Source organism: Triticum aestivum, chromosome 3D (genome assembly GCF_018294505.1).
Source record: "Triticum aestivum cultivar Chinese Spring chromosome 3D, IWGSC CS RefSeq v2.1, whole genome shotgun sequence".
In the NCBI taxonomy this organism is placed as follows: Eukaryota; Viridiplantae; Streptophyta; class Magnoliopsida; order Poales; family Poaceae; genus Triticum; species Triticum aestivum.
Genome location: NC_057802.1, coordinates 548,311,242 through 548,337,876, shown reverse-complemented (window position 1 = coordinate 548,337,876; position 26,635 = coordinate 548,311,242). Strand labels below are relative to the sequence as shown.

General features: G+C 58.4%; 1 pseudogene; it reads left to right on the top strand.

Annotated features, from left to right (window-relative positions):
* Positions 1-24,213: 24,213 nt before the first annotated feature.
* Positions 24,214-26,223, top strand: LOC123076479 (transcription factor BHLH6-like; annotated as a pseudogene).
* Positions 26,224-26,635: the final 412 nt, after the last annotated feature.

Here is a 26,635-nt window from a genome sequence, read left to right as displayed (position 1 = left end):
TATATTGGACGACTATATTCGGATATCGGAAAGGTTCCGAGTGATTCGGGTATTTTTCGGAGTACCGGAGAGTTACGGGAATTCGCCGGGGAGTATATGGGCCTTATTGGGCTTTAGGGGAAAGAGAGAGGAGAGGCTGCGCCCCCCCCCCCAAGGCCTAGTCCGAATTGGACAAGTGGGAGGGGCTGCGCCCCCTCCTTCCTTCTCTTCTCCTACTCCTACTACTTGGAAGGGGGGGAATCCTACTCCCGGTGGGAGTAGGACTCCTCCAGGGCGCGCCATAGGGGCCGACCCTCTCCCCCCTCCTCCACTCCTTTATATACGTGGCCAGGGGGCACCCCATAGACAACAATTGATCTCTTGATCTCTTAGCCGTGTGAGGTGCCCCCCTCCACCATAATCCACCTCGATCATATCGTAGCGGTGCTTAGGCGAAGCCCTGCGTCGGTATAACATCATCATCGTCACCACGCCGTCGTGCTGACGGAACTCTCCCTCAAAGCTCGGCTGGATCGGAGTTCGAGGGACGTCAACGAGGTTAACGTGTGCTGAACTCGGAGGTGCCGTGCGTTCGGTACTTGATCGGTCGGATCGTGAAGACGTACGACTACATCAACCGCGTTGTGCTAACGCTTCCGCTTTCGGTCTACGAGGGTACATGGACACACTCTCCCCTCTCGTTGCTATGCATCACCATGATCTTGCGTGTGCGTAGGAATTTTTTTGAAATTACTACGTTCCCCAACAACAACCTACTTACTCGGGTCTGTGCTTCTGTCACTCACGCCACGCACCATAAGCAAATCATTAACATATTGCAAACCCTACAGCGGGGATCCCTCACGCTTGCGCGACATGGGGAGCACCATAGGACAACACCAATAATAAAACATGTAACTCAAACCAATCTTGATCATCAAATAACCCATAGGACAAATCAGATCTACTCAAACATCATAGGATAGCCATACATCATTGGGAAATAATATATAGCGTTGAGCACCATGTTTAAGTAGAGATTACAGCGGGTAAGAGAGAGGTTACACCGCTGCATAGAGGGGGAAAGATTTGGTGATGATGGCGGTGAAGTTGTTGGTGAAGATTGCGATGGTGATGATGATGGCCACGGCAGCGTTCCGGCGCCCCCGGAAGAGAAGGGGAGAGGGGACCCCTTCTTCTTCTTCCTTGACCTCCTCCCAAGATGGGAGAAGGGTTTCCCCTCTGGTCCTTGGCCTCCATGGCATGGGAGGGGCAAGAGCCCCTCCGAGATTGGATCTGTCTCCCTCTGTTTCTGCATTCTGTTCTGCTGCCCTTTCACCATTTCGTATATATATGGAGATCCGTAACTCCGATTGGACTGAAATCTTCGCCGTGATTTTTCCCCAAAAATTAGCTTTCTTACGGTTGAAGAAGGGCATCAACAGCCTTACGGGGGGCCCACGAGGGTCAGGGTCGCGCCCAGGGGGGTGGGGCGCGTCCCCCTGCCTTGTGCCTCCCTCAGGCACCATCTCGCGTGGATTTTTCTTCCCATATTCTCCGAATATTCCAAAAATAATCTCCGTCCGTTTTTATCCCGTTTGGACTTCGTTTGATATGGATCTTCTGCGAAACAAAAACATGCAACAAACAAGAACTGGCACTGGGCACTGGATCAATATGTTAGTCCCAAAAATAGTATAAAAAGTTGCCAAAAATATATGAAAGTTGTATAATATTGGCATGGAACAATCAAAAATTATAGATACGACGGAGACGTATCACCAAGCGCGCAGCCTCCAAGGCCCGAGCCTAGGAGGTCTCTCCAACGATGGGGGTCTGCAGCACCTGGACGTTGCGGCGATGCAGCTCCTCCCTTTGCTCCCCGGTGAGAGCTTGGGGATAATATTCGTCATGATCACGTGTTGGGTCGTCCCCGCCGCCGCGACGAAATCCAGGCGGGCTGCGCGGGGAGTCGACCATGAGAACTTCCGCCACTGGGTTATTGCTCTCGCACTCGGAAAGAGTGTCCGAGTGACCAGCCGGCAAGTCGAACAATCCGTAGAGAGATTCGTCGGGCTCAATTGCCGCGACTTGAGGGGTGGTCGACTGTCGAGCCACCGCATGCTTCACGCACCGCTGGAGCCGCGATCGACCAGATTGCTTGCGACGGCGAACAGCAGGGAGCGAGGATGCCGCGGGAGCCGACCGATACTGGGTCGACGGCTGCCGCAAGATGACGCCGTGAGCGCATGCGCGAAAGTGCGTCGCCCCGCGAACGGGGAGAGTCTCGACGTCGAGGGGGGCTTCTTGGAGCCAAGCGGAGTCGTCGGCGATGAAGACGAGCGCTCCGAGGCGGACCTCGTGGCCCGGGGACAAACCACCGCCGGAAACCATGTTGATGGAGATCGAAAAAACTGTAACCTCGCCGGAAGTCGCTAAGACGCCTGCCCCACGGTGGGCGCCAACTGTCGTGGGAGTGAGTCTGACAGTAAGTGTAGGGGGTACGTAGGAGGAGGCAAGGCCCTAACTACGGCAAGGTTGTACACGCAAGTTTACGAGTTCAGGCCCCTCTTGGAGGAGGTAACAGCCCTATGTCTCGGTGCCTCGGAGGCTTGTCGACTGGATTATGCGTGAGAGTTACAGGGGGTGCGAACCCTTGTGTCAGAGGAGGGGGTGGCTTATATAGAGTGCGCCAAGTCCCTCCAGCCCTCGGTTACACATGGTTCAATGTGAGTTAAGACAGGGTGTCACCGGTAACGCCAGTTATTAATGATCTTTATGACTACGGAGTGAACGCCTGACCGTTGCCATCCTGGGATGGCTTTAGATCTTCTGTATTCCGAGTGGTTCTTGGTATGGTCGAGTGACGCTACTGTGGTCGAATGGAATTGAGGTATCCGAGTGGAATATGTTGTCGAGTGGATGGCACTTCGTGGTGATTTCAGTCGGTGCCTTCTGTTGCCTTCTGTTGGACTTTGAATGCCTTCAACTCTAGGGCAGTGTCCTTGGTAGGGTGTCTAGGTCAGACCTAAGACCCTACACTAGGTACATGTTATCGTCACACCCCTTTTTCTACTTTTGGTTATTGGGTTTACAACTCATAGTGATTTAAATCATGCTAGTTAAAACCGGTAGCCGGTCCCATAGTTTGCCACACTATTTTAGTTAAACTTGCCTTAGGTTAGGTGCTTAAATTGTTAGCCACAATTTGGCTTGTCTATGGAAATTTTGCCATATATTTTGTGTGTATGACATGTCGGCCTTATTTTTCACAACAAGAATCCTACTCAGTAAAAAAGTGTGGGAAAATATTAACTATGAACAAAAGATGGATATGTATATCTGATATTTTAGGGCCCGTGTTGCATGCATGCATCACGCTGATGGTGGTGATTCAATTGCAGCAGCGTTAATGATGCACGCATTCTCTGAAATGTGTGCGTGCATGGCTATTCGAAATGCATGCCAGCCCACGTCAATTGCAGGTGGATAACTATGAACCAAACATGGATATATGCCTTGCGATAGCAATTGCAGTACTGAACTAGACTTGACTGAAACAAATATTGGGTCAGTCCACTGACCCAAGTTATGTTTTCAGATTTCAGTCATCAACTGACAGGAAGCCGGTCTTCTTTTCTTAAGATAGTGCAAGTGTATATGCTCACATACACAAATACACTCACCCTATGAATGCACCCATGACATATCCGATCTTTATAAGCACATCTAAGATACTAAGTCAGTATAACATTTTAAGATTGAGAAAAGTCTATCCCTTTCTGACAGTCTCTTGTATCCACATTCGCAGCTTCAGTGCCAAGCCAACCCATCGAGATCTACTCAATTTTGTTTCCACTATTACAATGTAAATCTGCTGAAGATGATTCCTGGACACCCCCCAAACCCCATCCCCTGCTTGGATCATATATCCATGAATGAACAAGAAAAAAGAAAAAACAAACAAACAAGCAAGTACTCGGTTTGCCTGGCAACAAGGGTGTTGGAACCGCAGTCCTCTCTCACTCTCGGCTAGAGGTAGAAGAAGACACAAGACACAAGAAATTCCGGGCCAGCGCACGAACGCCGTCACGGGCGCACGAACGCCCCAATCATTTTCTTCTTTACGGTGGCTACATGGCTAAAACACCAGCTCACCTCGATCAATACATCAGGGGGCCTTTTATACCCGGCTGCACACACAGCATCCGGCCACCACACCGGCCACTAACTCCACGCATGCACGCACTAGTCTAGCTAACAAACTCACTAAGCCAGCTACATGCACATCGTCCATATCCATGATGCATGCATGCACTAACCAACTAACCTGCTAACTACGGTGCATGCGCGTACACAGGAGACCCGGCCATGCGGGCTAGCTAACGAACCAACGCACCAGCCCTCCACTCTCGCCAACGGCCGCTGCCTTACGAGCCAGACCTGGAGCGCATACCCGCGCGCGCACGCCAGTCATCGCCTGGAGGCGTGGTTTACTCCCAACACACTCCACCTAAACCACGACCTCGCCATCGCTGGAGTTGTTGTAGCTCCCGTCATTGTCGTCATCATGGTCGTGACCCAGCCCGCAGACCTGACCTGGCGCACCGACGCCGGTCGCACCATGCTCCGTCACGACCTCGGCGACATACGCCAAGCTCCTTCTCCGCCGGCGACACACGCCTGGCGTCCCTCTGCGCCCCGCACGTCCCACGCGCACCCAACGCGCTCGACGAGCCCGACCGCACCAGTGCGTCCTGCACGTCCCGCGCGCATCCGACGCGCCCGACGAGCCCGACTGCACCAAACGCTCACCGCGCGCCTCCTCCGCGTCCGCCATGGCTTCCGCCAGCGACAAACGCCGGAAGGATGTAGCCGAACTCGAGCATGAACTCGAGCACAGCGTCGACATACGCCTCCTCCCAACGTCAACCGCACGCTCGTACGTGCGCCCGCAGTCCCGACGCGTCCCGTGCGCACCCATAACACGCACCGGTCGCGCCCGGCTCGCCGCCGCGGCTTATTGCCCTGCACCGCCGCGGCCTCCATGCCGCCATGCAGTGCCTCCACGCCGCCACGCCACCACGCAGCGCCTCGGCGGCCTCCGCGGTCGCCGCACGTACGACGTCAGCATCCGCCGCCTCCGCCACGCGCCATGACAGCCACAGCGCCGCCCACCTCCATGGGCCGACACACGGCCCGGAGCTCCGTCGCGCAGCTGCCGGCGAGCACCGCCATCGCTGCCACGCCTCCAGCACGGCAAGCACGCCCAAGACACCAAGCTCGTGATACCAATTGTTGGAACCGCAGTCCTCTCTCACTCTCGGCTAGAGGTAGAAGAAGACACAAGACACAAGAAATTCCGGGCCGGCGCACGAACGCCGCCACGGGCGCACGAACGCCCCAATCCTTTTCTTCTTTACGGTGGCTACATGGCTACATGTCGGGTGGTAGGTGCGACATATGCCAACGGGTGGCTTATCATTGTGGGAGCCAGTAAGACATCGTCGGTGCCTGGAAACGGGATAAGGCGAAGACATGCACGCCGGCGAATCTTACCCAGGTTCGGGGCTCTCCTTGGAGATAACACCCCTAGTCCTGCTCTGCGGGGTCTCCGCATGATCACTAGATCAACACAAGTGGCTACAAGTGGCTCCTTGAGCTGTTCGGCTAGAGGAAGAAGAAGGGCAAGGCTAGCTCTCCTCTTCTCTCTATGTGGTGTCTAAAACTCTAAGAGATCAACCCTTTGCATGGGTGCCCTGGGGGGTTTATATAGGCCTACCCCCCAGGGGTACAATGGTAATCTGGCTGGATGCGGGTCCAGGCCGTCAGTGTCTGTATCCGCCGGCTTCTCCGCCGGCCGCTGGGGCCCGCCGACTGGTGGGTCCCGCCGGCTGCCGGCCTCTTGGCCGACAGGCCGGCCCCACCGCCTGGGGGTCTTGCCGGCGGCTGGTTACTGTAGCCTCGCCCCTGATGACGAGGGCTTTGCCGAGGTATGCATGGCTACAGTGCCGCCGTCTGGCGGGCTCTCACTGTAGTCTTACCTCGTCTTGTCTCCTTAATGATGCACATACTTCGAGGGAGTGAGGTAGCCGGCTACACCCCAGGCCGACTGGGGGGCTTGGCCGCCTTCGAGCGTCTCTCTGGCTGAAGGGGCCCGCCGCCCGCGGGCCGTACTGACAGCCTGTCGTGGATGGCGTCATGGTCAACATGGCAACAGTGCCGCGCCAGACGGGGGATGGCCGACCCGTACGGCGCACTATGGCCATGCGTGCTCCGAGATTCGGGGGTGTCAGGCTTTACTATAGCCACGCCCCGTCTCGTCACCGTTATGTGGGTGCAGTCCTTGAGGGTGCAATCTTGGCCGCTTGCTAGGAGCCGGCCCTCTTGTGGCCGGCATCGTGGAGTCGGTCTTCTTGTGGCCGGCTTCTTGGAGTCGTCCTTCTTGTGGCTCTCTTCGGGAGGGTTTTAGGGCCGGGCCGCCTTCCAGTAGTCGGCCTGTGAGATAGCCGGCCAGGGGAAGGCGGCCCTGTGCTTTGGGTGCTTGAAGGCTCGATCGGCCTGATAATTTTTGGAGAGCCAGGGGGAGTCGGTTAGGCTACCCGTGGCCATTTACTCCGACAGTAGTCCCCGAAGCTGGTTGGGCTTCGTGGCTGAAAGGAGGACGAGAAGCTTAATCAGCTTCCTATCTTGAGGAGCCAGCAGCTAGGAGCCGGCTTTGATCAGGTGCGCCGTCTTGGTGAGGCTTTGAAGTCTGAAGGCGGGAACCAGCTGGCGCGCACGCCAGGTTGTGGGCCGGCCGCTTGCCGCCCGCGCGCCACGTGGCGCCCTCCGGCTGGGAGAGCCTGCCAGCCCACGCGCGCGACGGGACGCCGCCGCGGGACGGGGCCCGCCACTTCCACGCCTCGGCCTAGGTGTGGATCTTTTGTGGCCCAAAACGGGCCATTCGCCTTCCAACGGCAGTTTCCGCATGCTGTTAGGGCGCAATAATCGCGGGACGTGGGGGAGTGGACGCAGTTGATCCCACGCCTCGCCTCCTCGGCTTTGCCGCACGAGGCTATAAATAGGGGGAGGAGGAGGAGCGGCTGACGCTCGCACGCTCGCCCTCGCTCCGCCATCTTGTTCTTCTTCTTCTTCCTCTCCATCGCTGTAGCCCCTCGCTGTCGCGCCGTCCCTCCAGTCATCGCACTACCCCGCAGCTTCGCCGCCGCGGGGCCGTGCTTTCGTCGTCGCCGCGCCTTTTTCATCGGCTTCTTGCCCTCATGTCATGCGGCGGAGACTGGGACGGCTCCAACGTCCACGAGGACCACATCGACTTCCTCCGCAAGACGCGGCGGTTGCCCGGCAAGGATCATGTGCAGGTCCGACTTGCGCCGGAGAGGGAGATATCGCCGGCGCCGGAGGAGGGCGAGCGGGTAATCTTCCGCTCGCACTGCCTACGCGGCCTCGGCCTGCCTGCGAGCGGCTTCTTCCGTTTCTTCCTCGAGTTCTACTAGCTCCAGCCGCACCACCTCACTCCAAACACGGTGGTGCTGCTGTCTGCCTTCGTCACTTTGTGCGAGGGCTTCCTCGGCGTCCTTCCCACCCTCGAGCTCTGGGGGGATTCTTCCAGTCCAAGCTCGGTACCGCCATGAGGGGCGTGCCGGCTCAGAGCGGCGCCTTCATCGCGATGCGGAGGCCGGTAGCCGACAACCCTTTTCCTCCCATCACGCTAATCCAGTCGGTGAAGCTCTGGCAGCAATCTTACTTCTATGCGAAGAACGTCGCTCCGCAAGGCGACTTCGTCAACTTGCCGGCTTATGTAGCCGGCCCGCCGGCTGGGAGGCGGCCCCAATGGTCCTATCGGGCCAAAACACTGTCGCCTGCTGGAGCCGCCGCCGTCGCGCGACTCCGGGTATTGGTACAGTCGGAGGGCCTGACCGGGCCCGGCCTGCTGGCCGCCTTCGTGGCGCGCCGGGTGTTCCTGCTCCAAGGCTGCCCTCATATGATTTGTCAAATGAGCGGCCAACTCGATCCAAGTCGGCTGTGTACCAAGGAGATGCCTCATGCAGAGGTAGCTCACATGGTGAACTACCTTGCGAACTGCAAGCTCACCGACGAGTGGCAGTTTGGCAAGGAGCCGTACTCCCGTGCCAATCCCCCGCCTATGGTAAGCTTTCTTTTTCTTCTCTTCTTTAATTTTGTCACCAAGTTTCTCTTGGCCGACTCTGACCAGTCGGTTTGTCTTGACAGAGCCCCCTCCTTCGACCGGCAGCCGGGGCAGCGGGGGTGGAGCGCCAATATCCCCCCGACCAGACGACGCACGACTTGGACGACCCCGACTTGGGGGCGGCCGCTCTGGATGACGACACCGTGGGGGGAGGCGGCGAGGCAGGCGGCTCCGGGCTTGGAGCCAGCTTCGACGATTGGCCGGATGATGACGAGGCGGAAGTCGTCCCGCACCGCCAGCCAGCGTCCGATCATCATGGCGCGGGTTCATCTGCCGCGCTGGCTGTCCAAGGCGGCGCGCAGAAGCGCCGGGCCGTGCTGAGCCTATTCGGCAGTCGGCCGAAGAAGCCCAAGTGCGCGGCGGCGGCAACCAAGCGGGACGAGGCAGCCGCGAAGGCTGCCCGCTTCCGCAAGGTGGTGAAGCAGCCACAAATGGTTTCGGCGTAAGTGTCAATTCTCTCACGTATTACATCTTCTTTTTTGTTGATATTCTTCTGAGTCCTTGTCTTGACTTAAAAAAACAGGGCTCCGCTTTCTCTTGAGCGGACCGCTGCCGCCTCTGTGGTTGGAGCGACGGGAGGATCTGCAAGTGCCCGCCGCGTGGACCCCCGTGCCGAGCTTCAAGCGGCGACGGAGTGGAATGCGCGGGAGGCACAGGAGGAGCGGGAGGCGGAGGAGCTGAGGGCGGCCACTGCCACGGCGGCGGCGGAGGCACAAGCCGACGCAGTGGCCAAGGCTCAGGCGAAGGCTGCAACCGCAGAGAGGGCGGCGGAGGCCCTGCGTAACCGGCATCCGCAGCTTGTCGTCCCCCTTCGCGTTGTGGCGCCCGAGATCCCGGTGCCCCCGCCGGAGGAAGACGGTGGCGACCAGCAGGTGGTGGAGAGGGAGGAGGGCAACGTCGTTGTCTTGGAGAGGGAGGCAGCACCGCCATCGCCGACTGGGACGGACCAAGGCAGTCGGCCTAGCGCGCCGCCCGTGCAACCGGCTGGAGGCGAGCGGGCTGCGAGGGCAGACCTTGTGGTCCGGTCGCCATCGCGCCAGCGCGCAGGGAAGGCGACTTCGGCGCCGGACCCGCAGAAGGCCGCGGGCTCTAGCTCGTCGGCCCAGGATCTGGAGACGGCCAGCGCCAGCTCGCCGGGGTGGACGTCGGGTGGTGGGACGGCCGTGCTGAACGTGGCGGCGCAAGAAGTCCGGAACCGGATTCAATCCCAAGCCACCGTGCTGAAGCAGTGTACTCAAGAGTTCCTCGCGACGCGGACAGCCATTCGGGTGAGTCTTCCTGCTTTTTTGTTTCTTGTTCTTGATTTCTTCCGTGGGGGCGCGTAAGCGCACCCACTGGGTGTAGTCCCCGAGTTCCGAGTCGGCTGCTGAGCAGGCGGCTTGGAACTTCTTAGTAGACTTCGATTGCTATCTTGTTCTTATTCGCTCCTCTGTCCTATTTGCAGGACTATCACAACCTCCGCGCGGCTACCTTCAACTCCCAGGCCCGGGAGCTGAACCAGAAGACCATTGATCTGACCGAGAGCCGGAGTAAGTGCTACATCTTTTATCTTTTATCTCACGTGGGGGCATGTCAGTGCATCCACTGGGTGTAGTCCCCGAGATTCGGGCCGACTGCTGAGCAGTCGGGCCGGATCTTTCCTGGCGACTTCTTTCTTATTGCTTTTTTTCTTTACCATATCTGCACAGGCCGATGCCGACCTGAGGGAGCAGTTGGGTGGGGCCCAGACCGCCCTTCGCGCCAAGGAAGCTGAGTGCAACGCCTTGGCTCAGGAGTGTGACCGCTTGGTCAAGAAGCTGGCCGACCAGGAGGAGAGCCATAAGGCGGCCCTGAAGGCGGCGCAGGACAGCGAGGCCGCCCTCCAAGCTGAATACGAGACAGAAGCGGCGATGACGGAGTAATTGACCACGGGTACCCCGAAGACGGCGAGACAACATTTCAAGACATCGGGGCTAGCAAAGCCCCTCAGTCCGACTGCCCGGCCGCTCAGGCCGGCTCCCCGTCCGACTGCTCCACGCGACCGGCTGCCGGCTGCCGACTGCGCCAACCAGCCGGCTGCCGACTGCACCGACCCGACACCGACGAGACGGCCGTACCCGAGCACTATTCACGTGTCACCCCAGCCATCATGTATAGTGTCACTTGTCCCCTGGCACTATTTATGAAGTAACCCAGGGGACAAGCATGACATGCAACATGCCCTATACATGGCTTGGCTTCTAAGCTACCCAAGGTAGCTTACAACCAACGACATGTCCCATGCCCACTACACACTATATATAGCTAGCTCTATCCATCCATCAGGGGATGGACTCACACTAGCATGCTCACGCACACACTCATGGCCATAAGCCATACGGCCACTAGAGCATCCTGGCCTATCCGGCCATCCGCATATACAAAATCAGATGCCTATGGCACTGACCAATGATACAGCTCTAGGAGCACTCTGTACTGAGATATGCCACATACATACAAACATGCAGGAGTAGGGGTGTTATCTCTGCGGAGAGCCACGAACCTGGGTAAACTAGCGCGTGCTACTCGCATACCCGCTCCCGGGCCTATCAGCAGCAGTCTTACCCTCACACAAAGCCCTTGTGGCATCTGTCGCCTCACACCCTCCCGTGAGAATACCACGATAGTTGTCCCCACCGTGGTGTGGTACTACTACTATGCTACCACGCTGCTGCTGGTTTCGCAGTCCGGGCGGGACCATTTTCATCTTCACCGCCGCGGCGTCGCGCCTCCAGTAGCGGTCGGGGGCTCGACATCGACACGCCCCCGGAGTGGCCGCGAGGGGCGGTGCGTCCTCGCCGTCGGCCTCGCCATCCTCGTCACCTCCGTCGCGTCGCTGTCGCCTCTCCGGCCGCGCTCGAGGGATCGACATCGACACGCCCCCAGGGCGGCCGCACGGGACGGCGCGTCCGCGTCATCGGCCTCGACACCGCTGAGCCTGCTCACGCTCGTCCCGCTCACTTGCATCTGCTTGCAAGCTAGCTAGATACAAGTCAACCATAGCCAAACACATACCCCTGATACATGACGAACATTGCTTGAGCACAAGCTGTACATGTCCCAAACATTAGTTAGATGCTAGCCAGATGCAAGTTGGATAATACCCGTATATTGGTCAGATAATGGCCAGAAGCTAGCTCCTCCACTACTCAGACAACATCGCCATCAAGCTCGTCTCATGCGCGCCTGTGCCACCGAGTTCCTTCCCTGCTACTGCGTCCCCATGGTCGCGCACCCCGCCGGCGCCGGCTCAGCTGGCCGCCCGCTCAGGCCGGGTCCGTTCGCCGCTCCTCGCCCGATGAGGCCCCGCGCTCAGCCACGCGCCTCTCCGGTCGGGTTCGCTCGCCGCCCCTCGCCCGAGCCGGTCGCCTGGGAAGTCCCGTGCCCTGCTCCGCCAAGCCTTGCGCCATCCCGGGCCCCCCGCGACCCGTCGCCGCTCCCGCGCCGGCTCCGCTGACGCGCCACAACCCGGCCGGCCGGCTTCGCCCCTAGCCTTTTCCGCTAACCCGGACGGCAGGCTGGGCCGCCTCCGCCTCCTCCACGAGCAGCGCCGGCTCGCCCGCTCCGCCGGGCCGCCTCCCCGTGCTGGCCCCGCGCCACCTCCCCGGACCGGCTCCGCCTGCTCCGCCGGGCCGCCTCCTCGCACCGGCTCGGCCGCGCGCGCGCGCGCCTGCTCCACCTCGAGGCCGGCCGCGTCCGGCTCCCTGGTGCCGCCCCGCGCCCGGCCGGGTCCGGTGAGCGTCGCGCTCGGCCACCCATCCCCGCACCAGCCGGCTCCGGGTCCCCGCCGGGTCGCCTCCACCTGCGGCCGGGTGCCCCGCACCGGCCGGCTCCGGGTCCCCGCCGGGTCACCTCCTGCGCGCTCTCACGCTGGCTCCCGCCCCGTGCGCCTCGCACCGCCGCCTCCAGCTGGCCGTGGCCCCGGGACGGCTCCGCCCCGCACGCGTGTGGCGCCTCCCGCCCCGCACGCGTGTGGCGCCTCCCGCTCCGCCGGCTGGCCGGCTCCGCCTGCCTACCCGGCGCTCGGCTGGCTCCGCCTCGCCTGCCGCCTCCGCCCGAGGCACCCCCGCGCGCTCGCCTCATCGTCGCGACTCGGCCAAGTCCTTAACCTGACCCGGCCTGCCGGCTCCCCCGCAACCCGGACGCCGGCCTCTAGCGCGACCCGGCCGTTGGCTTCCGCCGCGTCCCGCTCCTACCGGCTCGTCAGCTAGAGAATAAAAAGAATAGAGTGAAGAAAAGTCAAGCCAGTAGAAAAAAGAAAAGAGATGCGTCCGGCTGCTCCAGCCGCGACCTACCCGCATCACCGTCTAACCGCCCAGTCCGCCTGCCGGCTTCGACGCCTGGCCGGCTGGGGGCCTGACCCGTTCGCTCGTCTGCCTTGACGCCGGCTGCGTCAAGCCGGACTAGCTGTCAGTCCGCCTCGACGCCCGTTCGGTCGGACCCAACCGGCTGGGACCCCCCTTCGAGCACCCGGAGGCTCGAAGGCTACCCCATGCGGGTGTGTCGGCGCGCTAGCGCCAAGCCCGCCTCATCTGCGTCAAATCAATGTGAGCTCCTCACCCGCTTATTTTTGCACCACGCAAACACGGATAACCTCGAGCGACGCTCAGGGACCACCTCCGTTTTTATTACAGTTGCACCACTGTTCGCCCCGGCGCCAGCCAGAGTTGGCCCGGAGGCTGGCCGCTTGGCCTGAGACGTTAGTTCCCGCAGACGGCTTAGTAGCGTGCGCGGTACCAAAAGCCCACTCTTAGTCACAGACCGCAGAGCGGCTGTCCGGCTAGCAAGAGTGAACGCTGGAGGCCACCCACGCGAAAAACATCCGGGAAGAAAAAACGGTTCGGGCGACCCGGTCGTTTCTTTTACGAGTATCTGCTCAGTCAAATCTGCTCCCAGAGTCTGAGTACTGTACACTCCACTCCGCAGCCCACTCTCAGCCACAGACCGCAGAGCGGCTGTACGGCAAGCGAGAGCACAAGCCAAAGAGTGGAGGGAACATGAAAAAGATTGAACGGGGCTCGGACGAAACCGAGTCGGCACCCTCCGCATAAAACTTGCAATGCTTAAAGCAAACATTAGATATATCTACGCGGACTAACTTTGTCTTTTTGCATGATCCTTTTCGTGGGGAACCCCCCCTCCTCCCTCGGAGGCTCGGAGGCTACACCCAGTGGGTGAGCTGGCGCGCCCCCACTGGAAGCAAGCCGCGCCGGCTGCAGCCCGCAGCCGGCTGTCAGCAACAGCATCAGTCGGCGGACTTCGTGTCCGCGCCCGGCACCCGCGACGCCATCGTCTACACCAACAAACGCGAAAAGCCTCCGCCCAACTTTTCCAAGTTGCCCGGAGGCTCGGAGGCTACACCCAGCGGGTGCGCTGGCGCGCCCCCGCCCGAAGCAAGCTACGCCGGCTGCGGCCTGCAGCCGGCTGGCATCGACATTTTCTCCATCAACACCCGCCAAAAAACCTCCGCCCAACTTTGCCAAGTTGCCCGGAGGCTTGGAGGCTACTGACGGAGTAATTGACCATGGGTACCCCGAAGACGGCGAGACAACATTTCAAGACATCGGGGCTAGTAAAGCCCCTTAGTCCGACTGTCCGGCCGGCTCCCCGTCCGACTGCTCCACGCGGCCGGCTGTCGGCTGCCGACTGCGCCAACCTGCCGGCTGCCGACTGCAGCCCGACCCGACACCGACAAGACACCGACAAGACAGCCGTACCCGAGCACTATTCACGTGTCACCCCAGCCATCATGTATAGTGTCACTTGTCCCCTGGCACTATTTATGAAGTGACCCAGGGGACAAGCATGACATGCACCATGCCCTATACATGGCTTGGCTTGTAAGCTACCCAAGGTAGCTTACAACCAACGCCATGTCCCATGCCCACTACACACTATATATAGCTAGCTCTATCCATCCATCAGGGGATGGACTCACACTAGCATGCTCACGCACACACTCATGGCCATAAGCCATACGGCTACTAGAGCATCCTGGCCTATCCGGCCATCCGCATATACAAAATCAGATGCCTATGGCACTGACCAATGATACAGCTCTAGGAGCACTCTGTACTGAGATATGCCACATACATACAGACATGCAGGAGTAGGGGTGTTATCTCTCCGGAGAGCCCCGACCTGGCTAAACTAGCGCGTGCTACTCGTATACCCGCTCCCGGGCCTATCAGCAGCAGTCTTGCCCTCACACAAAGCCCTTGTGGCATCTGTCGCCTCACCCCCCCCCCCCGTGAGAATACCACGACAGGCGAGCTGGGCTGAGGCAAGGCATGCGCTGAGCGACGGCTACGGCCAGATCGAAGATTTGGTTGACGGTAGGCCGCCTTCTTCTTCGTCCCTTTGCTTGCCGCCTGCCATTTGGTCCATTTTCTGACTTTGTCTTTTTTTTCTTTCTTACTTGCGCAGAGTACTTCCCTGGTTACTCCATTGCCGCCAACAAAGTCATCGTGGCCCACCGCGACGCGCAAAGGTAGGCTGGAGCTGAGATCGCGCCGGATGCTTGCCGGTCGCTTGAGGAGCAACTTCTGGCGATCCAAGCCCGCCTCCAGCCGGCTCACCGCATGCTCCGCCGTCTTCAGCGCGTTGGGGCGCAAGTGCTGGCCACCCTTTGGCCCGGCGAGGTGGTTCCCCGTACCCCCAGTCAGACTGCCGACTGGCTGGAGGTAGCGGTTGGCCGCTTCGAGGCCTGGAAGGCTTCTGCAGCTCGGTCAGGCGCCAGGCGGGCGCTGGAGTTCGTCTGAGCTTGGTATCCTGGGCTGGATTTGGCCCAGCTGACCACCTGGCGACAGGAGGCCAACGAGGAGCTGGAGGCGGTGCGGCCGGCTATCATCCAGCGCGCCTCGGCGATCGCCGACTACACCGACACCAGTGCCTTTGCCCCTGAGGTGAATGATGACGGCGTTGCTCAGCCGGAGGAGTGGTTTGGGCTGAACCCAGCGGATGGTGAAGACTCAGCGGAGGAGATCGACTCCAGTGACGAGGGCGAAGAGGAGGAGGGAGAGGATGGTGAAGACGCCGTGCCAGACGATGGAGCAACCAGCCAGCCTCAGCTTGATCGTGCCTCCAGCAACGAGGCGCGTGCGAGCACGCCGCCTGCAGCCGGTGATGATCAAGCCGAGACTCGCCAGCTGGCCACTCCTCCAGCCAGCACTGCCGTCTCCACTGACCTTCCTGGCTCGCCTGTTGCACCTTTGGCCTGATCTGCCACCTTTGCTTTCCTCTTTATTACTCTTTGAACAATATTTGTTAGATTTGCGCAGTTCCACCCACTGGGGGTGTATTCAAACTATGTTGAACGTCGGCCTTTCGAAGGCCTTTTGTGTAAATATAATCATGCATGTGCTTGGCTTCCAATTGTATTTGCTTTTCATCCTATTGGCTGTTTCCTTTGCCGCCCTCCCTTGGTCGCCGCCTTCCCAGCCGGACAGCTGCTCTGCAGTCTGTGGCTGGGGAAGGGCTTGGCCGTTTGGGAGGGCAAGTACTCTAGCTTTCTTAGATTGTAGCAAGGTGAATCGGAAGCCGGCCAGCCGGCTGTTCTGACAGCCGGTTGGCGGGGTGGGAGGCCGGCTTGTGTTATATAAGTTCGTTAGTCCTTAGCCGTTTTTCGTGTGGGCATCCTTTCCTGCCTTTGACTCTTGCCAGTCGGACAGTCGATTCTTCGAGCTGCGACTTTCAACAAGAGAGGGCTTGGGTGCCGGCACACTACTTGTCTGACTGCAGGTAGAACTTTAATATAACTCAAGGCGGCAAGTCCCCGGGCCGACTGATCGAACCCGGTGCCGGACAGGAAAACAAATGTAGTAATACATTCATAGGTATGACACTCATCATACATAGATAAAAGAGGGTAGTCCCCGAGTGCTCCTCGGGGGGCCCGTTGTCTTGTACTTAATACAAAAGGTAGCGTGGTACATACTGCATTTAACTGTAAAATCTTCGGAGGAGATTGGCGTTCCATGGTCGTTCCGACTCCTTGCCGGAATCATCTCTCTTGCGTGCCTTCGGCTTCTGTGCGTCGATCAGGTAGTAGGAGTCGTTGCCTAGGGCCTTGCTGATGACGAAGGGGCCTTCCCAAGGGGCCGAGAGCTTGTGTTGGCCGGCTGTTCGCTGGATCAGCCGGAGCACAAGATCGCCTTCTTGGAAGGATCTTGGCTTGACCTTCCGGTTGTGGTAACGGCGCAAACCCTGCTGGTAGATGGCGGACCGGCTGAGTGCTAACAGCCGGCCCTCTTCCAGCAGGTCAACGCCGTCTTCTCGCGCTTCCTTGGCCTCCGCCTCCGTGTACATGGTGACCCGAGGTGAGTCGAACTCAATGTCAGTTGGGATGACAGCCTCGGCACCATATACAAGGAAGAAAGGGGTGAAGCCGGTTGACTTGTTCGGGGTAGTACGCAGACTCCAGAGGACGGCCGGCAGCTCGTCGAGCCAGCAGCCGGCCGAACGCTCCAGTGGTACGACCAGTCGGGGCTTGATGCCGGAGAGGATGAGGCCGTTTGCTCGCTCGACTTGGCCGTTTGACTGCGGGTGGGCAACGGACGCTAAGTCCAGTCGGATGCTCTGTGTCGCACAGAAACGTGCCAGTGCTCCTTTGGCAAAATTCGTGCAATTGTCGGTGATGATGCTGTGTGGTACGCCATACCGGGTGGTGATATCTGCGATGAATGTCACGGCAGTCGGCCCGTTCAGCTTCTTGATTGGCTTCGCTTCAATCCACTTGGTGAATTTGTCCACGGCGACAAGCAGATGTGTCATGCCGCCGCGCGCCGTCTTGAATGGGCCCACCATGTCCAGTCCCCAGACGGCAAAGGGCCAGGTGAGGGGGATGGTCTTGAGTGCAGAAGCCGGCAGGTGTTGCTTGGAGCTGAAGACTTGGCACCCTTTGCAGTATTTGACTAATTCCTTGGCGTCTTCCAAAGCAGTCGGCCAGAAGAACCCATGGCGGAAAGCTTTGGCGACAAGTGATCTTGAGGCCGCGTGGTGGCCGCATTCGCCTTGGTGGATGTCCTTGAGGATTGCTATGCCCTTCTCTGGCTCGACGCAGCGCTGGAAGACTCCAGTGACGCTGCGCCTAACGAGTTCTCTGTTTACTATTGTGTATGCTCCGGCTCGGCGTTGAACTTGTCTTGCCGAGATCTCGTCAGTCGGCAGCTCTCTGTTTACCAGGAAGTTGAGGATGGGTTGGGCCCATGATGGAGCTGTGACTTCTTCTATTGCCAATACGGCTACTGCGACCAGGGTGGGTGGGTTGGGTGGTGAAGAGTTGGAGTCGGCCACCGCCTGTTGTGTCGTTGCAGTCCCCGGGCCGACTGCTGCAGTCCCCGGGCCGGGTTCTGAAGTCCCCGAGCCGGGTGCGACTACGGCAGTCCCCGGGCCGCCTGTCGAAGTCCCCGAGCCGCCTGCTGGGTTCCCCAAGTCGGATCCGACTGCATCAGGGTCAGGCGGTACGAAGATGGAGTCTGATTCTGGAGACGGCTTGACAGACGGTTTGAGGAGGCGTTGGAGAGAGACGCCGGTTGGGATAGCTTGTCGGGTGGAACCGATTCGTGCCAGGGCATCTGCTTGCTCGTTGTCGGCCCGTGGCACGTGGAGGAACTCGCATCCTTCAAAGTATCCGCTGATTTGCTGAACGAGGAATCGGTAGCTCGCCATGTTTGCGTCCTTGGCGTCCCAGTCGCCAGATGATTGTTGGACTACCAAATCCGAGTCGCCATAGCACAGGATCCGGCGGATGCCGAGCTCTTTGGCTAGCCGGAGCCCATGTATGAGCGCCTCGTACTCGGCCACGTTGTTGGAGGCGGCAAAATGAATTTGCAATGTGTATCTGAGTTTGTCGCCCTTGGGAGAGGTGAGGACGATGCCGGCTCCCAAGCCGGTGCGCATCTTGGATCCATCGAAGTGCATCCGCCAATGAGTGGAGTCGGGAGCCGGCGGTAGGTACTGGGTCTCGGCCCAGTCGACAAGGAAGTCGGCCAATGCTTGGGACTTGATGGCGGTGCGAGGCTGGTAGAAGATCGTGTAAGGAGCCAGCGCAATGGCCCACTTGGCCACCCGGCCGGATGCATCCCGGCTGCCTATGATCTCGGCAAGCGGGGCAGTACATACGACCGTGATGGGATGCTCTTGAAAGTAGGGCTTCAGCTTCTTGGCGGCGAAGTATACTCCATAGCACATCTTCTGGTAGTGCGGGTAGTTTTGCTTCGAGGTGGACAGTACTTCGCTCAAATAATACACCGGCCTCTGGACTAACTGAGCCCGGCCTTCTTCTGGGCGTTGGACCACAATAACTGTGCTGACCACTCGGCTAGTCGCGGCAATGTAAAGGAGCATGGGCTCTTTCTCAGTTGGCGCCGCCAAGACAGGTGGCGTGGTCAGCATCTTCTTCAACTCGTGAAAAGCTTGGTCTGCTTGGTCGTTCCACTCGAAGTGGGTGGACTTTTTCATGAGTCGGTACAGGGGGAGAGCCTTCTCTCCTAGCCGGCTGATGAAGCGGTTCAGGGAGGCCAGGCACCCGGTAAACTTTTGGACGTCTCGCAGCTTGGTAGGAATCTCCATTCTCTCTATGGCCTTGATCTTCACTGGGTTGCACTCGATGCCGCGTTCGGAGACCAAGAAGCCTAGAAGCTGGCCGGCTGGTACTCCGAACACGCATTTCTCAGGGTTGAGCTTGATCTGAAACCGGCGCAAGTTGTCGAATGTTTCTCTGAGGTCTTCCAGCAGGGTGCCGCGCTTCTCCGTCTTCACCACAATATCGTCTACATAGACGTGGGCATTTCTGCCGAGTTGCTTGAGGAGGCATTTCTGCATGCAACGCTGAAAAGTGGCACCGGCATTTCTCAAGCCGAATGTCATAGTCAGGTAGCAGAAAGCTCCGAATGGTGTGATGAAGGCGGTCTTCAGGCGGTCGGCTGGATCCAACTTGATCTGATGGTAGCCTGAGTAAGCATCCAAGAAACTCAACAGCTCGCATCCGGCTGTGGAGTCTATCACTTGATCGATTCGAGGTAAGGCAAACGGATCTTTGGGGCAGGCTTTGTTGAGGCTGGTATAATCTATACACATGCGCCATTTATTGTTTTTCTTCAATACAAGGACCGGGTTGGCAAGCCATTCTGGAAAAAACACCTCCATAATGAAGCCGGCTGCCAGAAGCCGGGCTATCTCTTCTCCTACAATCCTTCTCTTTTCCTCCGACAGTCGGCGGAGAGGTTGTTTGACTGGTTTTGCGTCTGCTCGGACGTGTAGCTTGTGCTCGGCGAAATCCTTCGGAACACCCGGCATGTCCTTTGGGGACCATGCAAAGATGTCCCGATTCTCACGGAGGAAATCGACGAGCTCGCCTTCCTATTTGCTGTCCAGGTTTGCTCCAATGACGGCAAACCTCTCCGGGTTCTCTGGGTCCAGAGGTATCTTCTTTGTTTCCTTGGCCGGCTGGAAGGAGCCTTGAGCATCATATTCCTTGGGGTCAGGGGACAGGGCCGGCTGCTTGCCGGCCATGGCCACGACTCGGTCCAGCATCTTTTTTTCTTCGGCAATCACGAGGGACTCGGCCAGCCGGCTGCTGGCTGCAGCACACTCAGAGGATTTCTTGTAGTCTCCGGCTATGGTGATGATCCCCTTTGAACTAGGCATCTTCATCTTGAGGTAGGCGTAGTGGGGCACAGCCATGAACTTGGCCAGGGCAGGTCGGCCAAGCAACGCGTGGTAAGGGCTCTCTAGATCCACCACTTCAAACCAGACTGCTTCTCGGCGGAAGTGATCCTTGTCTCCGAAGAGAACATCTATCTTGATCTTGCCGATTGGTGAGCAGGACAGGCCGGGTACGATGCCATGGAACACAGTCCGGCTTGGCATGAGTTGCTTCGTCTTGATGTTCAGCTTCTCCATGGTGTCACGGTACAGTATGTTGATGCTGCTCCCACCGTCAATCAGTACTCGGGAGAAACGGGCAGCTCGCCTTTCTGTCGCGAGGGTGGCGTCCAACACCAATGCATAAGAGCCGGGAGACGGCATCACCTCTGGGTGATCGGCCCGGCTCCAGCTGATAGGCTTCTCAGACCAATGCATAAACTCTGGGTTGTTAGAGGCGACCGCGTTGACTTCTTGGTGTTGTCGGCGCCGACTGCGTCTGTCTTCAGTTTGGCTTGTAAAGACGACGTAGGCGGCATGCTCGTCCGGGAACTCGTCTTGAATGGCTCCGACTGCTGGTCGAGCAGCCGGCTGCTGAGGGGCTGGAGGTGGCTGGCCAGCAGGTGGAGGCGGCACCAGCCCTTCGCCTTTGGAGATTCGCGTGAGCCAATGACACTTCCGAGTCGTGTGGTTGGACGGCTTCGCGCCGCTGTGGAACTTGCAGGGGGCATCAAGGGTTTGCTCGTAGGAGAAAGCCGGCTGCCAAGCCGGCCTGCCGCCCTTCTGCTTCTTGGGCATGGGCCGCCCTTCAGGTTGTTCGTCTTCGACTGTGGCTACTTGCCGACTGGTGGAAGGCGGCATAGGGGCCTTGCGCTTGTTGTCGTTTGGGTACGGGCGTCGATTGGAGTCACCAGCCGGCGTCTTGGGAGCCGGAGCGAGCACCTTTCCAGAGGCATCCACTCGAAGCTCAGTCTTCATTGAAGAGTCGGCCGTGGCGTACTTGTCTGCTATGATCAGCAGCTCGTCGAGGGTAGTCGGCTCGTCGCAGAGGAGCCGGTGCTTGAGGAGGGTGCCCTCTCGGCACCCGGCGGTGAAGTACTCTATGGCTTGAACCTCGTGCACCCCTTCGCAGGAGTTGCGGAGCTCGGCCCAACGCGTGAGGTAGTCGCGAGTTGATTCGCTGGGCCCTTGGACGCACAAGGAAAGCTGGCGGGGCTTGGGAGGCCGCTTGTATGTGCTGGTGAAATTGCGGATGAAGACTTCCGTGAAGTCTAGCCAGCTGTTGACGCTGTAGGGCTTGAGGCTATTCAACCAGGTGCGTGCCGTGCCTTGAAGCATGAGCGGGACGTACTTCACGGCAACGCGCCTGTTGCCGTTTGCTATGCGGACTGCGGTGGAGTAATCGATCAACCAGTCTTCCGGCTTCACGGAGCCGTTGTATTTTGGCGTGTCTCTTGGGAGTGAGAACCCTTTGGGGAAGGGCTCGTCGCGGATGCGGGGGCCAAAGCAAGGCGGGCCGACATCATCTTCTTCTTCTAGCGCCAGGGATCGCGCTAGGCGGTCGATCCGGTGGCGGGCGTCATTCTCGCCGACTCCTTCGCGGTGGCCTAGTCGGTCGCCGAGAGTCGGATGCGTAACAGGCGGCGGGGTGGGATATCTCTCCCCACGAGGCGGGGGAGGAGGCGGATTGCCTCGTCGTTCCACAGCTCGGGGGCGGCCTTCTGCGTCGCGCTCGATGGTGAGCCGAGTCCGACTGCGGCTAGCAGCCGGCTCCTTGTCTTTTCTCGCGCGGGCGCCGCTTGCAGTCGGCGTCCGGGATGTCGCGCCGTGCTCTCGGCGTGGGGGAGGACTTTCAGCGCGGGCGCTGGCTTCATGCCGCTCTGCGGCCGCGTCGATCAGCTGCTGGATGCGTCTAGTCATGTAGGGGAGCTCGTCGGCCTCCAGCCCGTTCAGCTCGTCTACGGCCGCCTGAGCGGCACGCAGGTTCTCGAGTGGCGTGGCGTAGACTGGGCGGTCTGCTCCCAGCATGCTGGCGATGGCCGCGCCGCGCTTCTTGACGATGCCGGCTCGGCTCGGCCCGCCAGGAGGCGGCGTACCAAAGGCGGCGCGGTCGACTTCGCGCTGGTGAGCCTCAGTGAGGCGTCTCATGGATGCTATCTTCTGGCCCTCCGCGATGAGGGCGAGGCGGCGTGCCTCCAGTGTCTCGGCGTCGGCGTCGGCCGGGATGGGGGCGGACAGGTCGTGTAGCGCCGCTTGTAGGGCGTCGTGGGCGTTCTCGCCTGAGGCGGCGCCATGGCTGATGACCAGCACCTCAGTGACAGTGCTGCCGCCACTGTCGGCTCGAGGAAGAGGGTCGTCGATGATCACCACGTTGGTGGGGAAGGCGTCAAGCGATGCCGTGTCGGAGTCGACAAGCATCGGGTCGGTGGAGCCGACCGACTCCAAATCCACAGCAGGCTCGCTGGAGACGTGAAGCTGGTCGAGGAGGCTGACGAGGCGGCTCTCGGGGCAGTCTGTGCCCGCGTCGGACGCAGGCTCGTCGGAGATGCGAGCCTCGCCAAGAAGATCGGCGAGGCAGCTCGCCGCGCAGGCGTCGTCGACGCCTTGCAGCGCGTCGGGGCAAGCGCCATCGGGCGTGCCGGGCTGGCTACGCTCGCTGGGAAGGAAATGGGTTCCCGTCCAGAACAGGTCTCCGGACGACGGTGCACCTGGCCCCACGGTGGGCGCCAAATGTCGGGTGGTAGGTGCGACATATGCCAACGGGTGGCTTATCATTGTGGGAGCCAGTAAGACATCGCCGGTGCCTGGAAACGGGATAAGGCGAAGACATGCACGCCGGCGAATCTTACCCAGGTTCGGGGCTCTCCGTGGAGATAACACCCCTAGTCCTGCTCTGCGGGGTCTCCGCATGATCACTAGATCAACACAAGTGGCTACAAGTGGCTCCTTGAGCTGTTCGGCTAGAGGAAGAAGAAGGGCAAGGCTAGCTCTCCTCTTCTCTCTATGTGGTGTCTAAAACTCTAAGAGATCAACCCTTTGCATGGGTGCCCTGGGGGTTTATATAGGCCTACCCCCAGGGGTACAATGGTAATCCGGCTGGATGCGGGTCCAGGCCGTCAGTGTCTGTATCCGCCGGCTTCTCCGGCCGCTGGGCCCCGACTGGTGGGTCCCGCCGGCTGCCGGCCTCTTGGCCGACAGGCCGGCCCCACCGCCTGGGTGTCTTGCCGGCGGCTGGTTACTGTAGCCTCGCCCCTGATGACGAGGGCTTTGCCGAGGTAAGCATGGCTACAGTGCCGCCGTCTGGCGGGCTCTCACTGTAGTCTTACCTCGTCTTGTCTCCTTAATGATGCACATACTTCGAGGGAGTGAGGTAGCCGGCTATTAGGAGCCGGCTACACCCCAGGCCGACTGGGGGGGCTTGGCTGCCTTCGAGCGTCTCTCTGGCTGAAGGGGCCCGCCGCCCGCGGGCCGTACTGACAGCCTGTCGTGGGTGGCGTCATGGTCAACATGGCAACAGTGCCGCGCCGGACGGGGGATGGCCGACCCGTACGGCGCACTGTGGCCATGCGTGCTCCGGGATTCGGGGGTGGCAGGCTTTACTGTAGCCACGCCCCGTCTCGTCACCGTTATGTGGGTGCAGTCCTTGAGGGTGCAATCTTGGCCGCTTGCCGGGAGCCGGCCCTCTTGTGGCCGGCATCGTGGAGTCGGTCTTCTCGTGGCCGGCTTCTTGGAGTCGGCCTTTTTGTGGCTCTCTTCGGGAGGGTTTTAGGATCGGGCCGCCTTCCAGTAGTCGGCCTGTGAGATAGCCGGCCAGGGGAAGGCGGCCCTGTGCTTTGGGTGCTTGAAGGCTCGATCGGCCCGATAATTTTTGGAGAGCCAGGGGGAGTCGGTTAGGCTACCCGTGGTCATTTACTCCGATACTACAACACCGGCTCACCTCGATCAATACATCAGGGGGCCTTTTATACCCGGCTGCACACACAGCATCCAGCCACCACACCGGCCACTAACTCCACGCACGCACGCACTAGTCTAGCTAACAAACTCACTAAGCCAGCTACATGCACGGCGTCCATATCCATGATGCATGCATGCACTAACCAACTAACCTGCTAACTATGCGGGCTAGCTAACGAACCAACGCACCAGCCCTCCACTCTCGCCAACGGCCGCTGCCTTACGAGCCAGACCTGGAGCGCATACCCGCGCGCGCATGCCAGTCATCGCCTGGAGGCGTGGTTTACTCCCAACAAAGGGAATAGACGGTGGATAGTGACAAGATCAAAGATATGCATCATCCAAAACTGGGGAATAATAAGGGGATAGACGATGGATCCAGATACACGCATACGGCTGCAGGGATGGGCGATAGCTTGGACTACTCGGTTTGCTTGGAAGCACAAGAGCGCCCTAGGTACGAACTTACCGGACAGAGGATGAAGAGGACTGAGGCTGAACCGACTGACCTGGACTGCAGCATGCACGGCGGCGGCAGCGGCAGCAGGGTGTCCGGCGGCTACAACGGTTACTGGAACTGGAGCTCCCCGGACACCGGATACTCGAGCTCCCCCGTGGTGTCGGCGGCGGTGTCGGCGAGCAAGAGCAACGTCGTCGTGACGAGGAGGCTACGCGGCCAGACGCTCAACGGCAAGCTCTACGCCCTCCGGAGCGTCGTCCCAAACATCACCAAGGTGCGTACGTAGCTGCCAAGGAGCAAGCTCAATTCACTTGGCATGCATGTGAGATGTGCTAGTTGAATGAAACACCAACCATTCTTTCTGGCAGATGGATAAGGTGTCCATCCTCAGGGACGCCGTCGAGTACATGCAGCAGCTGCAGGAGCAGGAGCGCCGGATGCTCGCCGAGATATCCCTCCTTGAGTCGGCAGCGGAGGTACATGGCCATGCCCAGCTGCTTACTGCTACACTACAGCCCGTCCTTCCGAACGCCTGCGCCGGACACGCCATGCCGCCGATGAAGAAAACGAGGAGGCCCCTGCCATTCCCGTCGCCGGTGACCCCCGCCCCCGCATCCGCCACGGCCCACGGCCGCCGCATCTCCGCCGGTCGAGGCTGTCGAGGTAAACGCACGCACCCACGTACTTTATCTATTTAATCATCAAGTAATAATTGCGAAAGATGACAAGCGACCGGCAGAAGGGGGCCTGCCCTGATGTTGACGCCATGGCACGCGGACACCGACCACTTGGCTCGATCTTGTAGTACTTACTTTCGGTTCGTTACATGGACAGGTGAGGGTGACGGGCGCTGGCGATAAGCTGCTGGTGGTGAGCGTCGCGTGCCGCCACCGGAAGGACGCCATGGCCAAGGTGTGCCGTCTGCTCCAGAGCCTCCGGCTCGCCATCATCTCGGCTAACGTCACGGTTGCGTCCGGGACGGTGACGCACACCGCGCTCCTACAGGTAGTAATTGTGTCCTTCGCCAAAACTTGTGTTGTCAAACTTTCTAGAGTTCCATATGCCCGGAAAAAAAAGAGTTTCATAAGAAAAGAAAAACTTCCTAGAAATTAAGCGCGCGTCAACAGATTTAAAACTGTCATGAAGAAGGGATTTTTAGTTTCGGTAGAATTTCATCAAAATTTCAGTCATTTTGGTAGAATACTAAAATGATTATCTTTTGGTCAAAATATTTCAGCCATTACAACACACCGTGCAATTTAAAATTATTTAAAAAAAATAAATACTTGGTTTGATTTTTGTCACATTCAAGTAGATATTTTGGTTCTTAATTTGGCCAAACCGAATTCATTTGAAGTTCGGTGATAATGGCTATGACTGAGATATTTCTGAAACGGAAATTCAGAACCAATCATAATTAGCCATATAAAGTTACTCTGTATTCTAGACTTTATATTATTCTCTTCCTATATATGGCCAGTTCTCTTTTGGGCGGCTTAAAAATTATGTTGCCTTTCCTCAGTTACAAAATAATCCGTCCCCTAAGTTTGTTGAGACTTCTGAATTAGTTATCTCATAACTAATTTAGTAACCCCCAATGAATAAGACAGGTGGCTTACTAAAAAAGCTGAGGAGGAGGCGGCTTACTTTCTAGGCTGCCAAAAGAATTGGCCCCTAATATTATTAGTGTCTATTTATACATCCTAATGTAAAGTCCAGAAAGGTAATAGATATATGATCTCGAAGAATTTAAATATAATAAAACAATTGTCGAGTCAAAAGAACATGCAAAGTGGTAATTGTGTTGCTGGTTATAGTTGTATTGTTTTGTGATTACATAATTCTCATTTCTCAGAGACAGGAAATACATAAGAGCGAAATGAAGGAATTGATCGAGACTGCAATCGCCCATGTTGATGTAGCGGGAAGTACTCTGAGTAGTATGAGTTACTGACTCATGGGAAGTTATGATATGCATGGTCGTATGTTCATCTTAGTTAGTTACACATGATCACGTGTACTCCAGGATAACCAGAACACTATAGTGTTTTGGGAAAAAAAATGGAAAGAGACTAAATATTATTTAGCAGCCCCACTATGTTTGTCTCGCGGTCAGTTAATAAGCAATAACCTCTTATAACACGTGATATCCATTGGATCACACAAAATAAATAGCTCGTGCTAGGAGTGTCTCAAAATGCCAATATGATGTACTATATTGTATCTAAACTATTGCATTTTTGGTCAAAAAGAATATGACTATTGGTTCTTCAAATTTGCTGGTCTATTCATAGGATACAACTTTCTCACCACGTCTTCGTATTTTCATGTCACTTTTTATGTAGGTTCCCGCTATAATATTTATG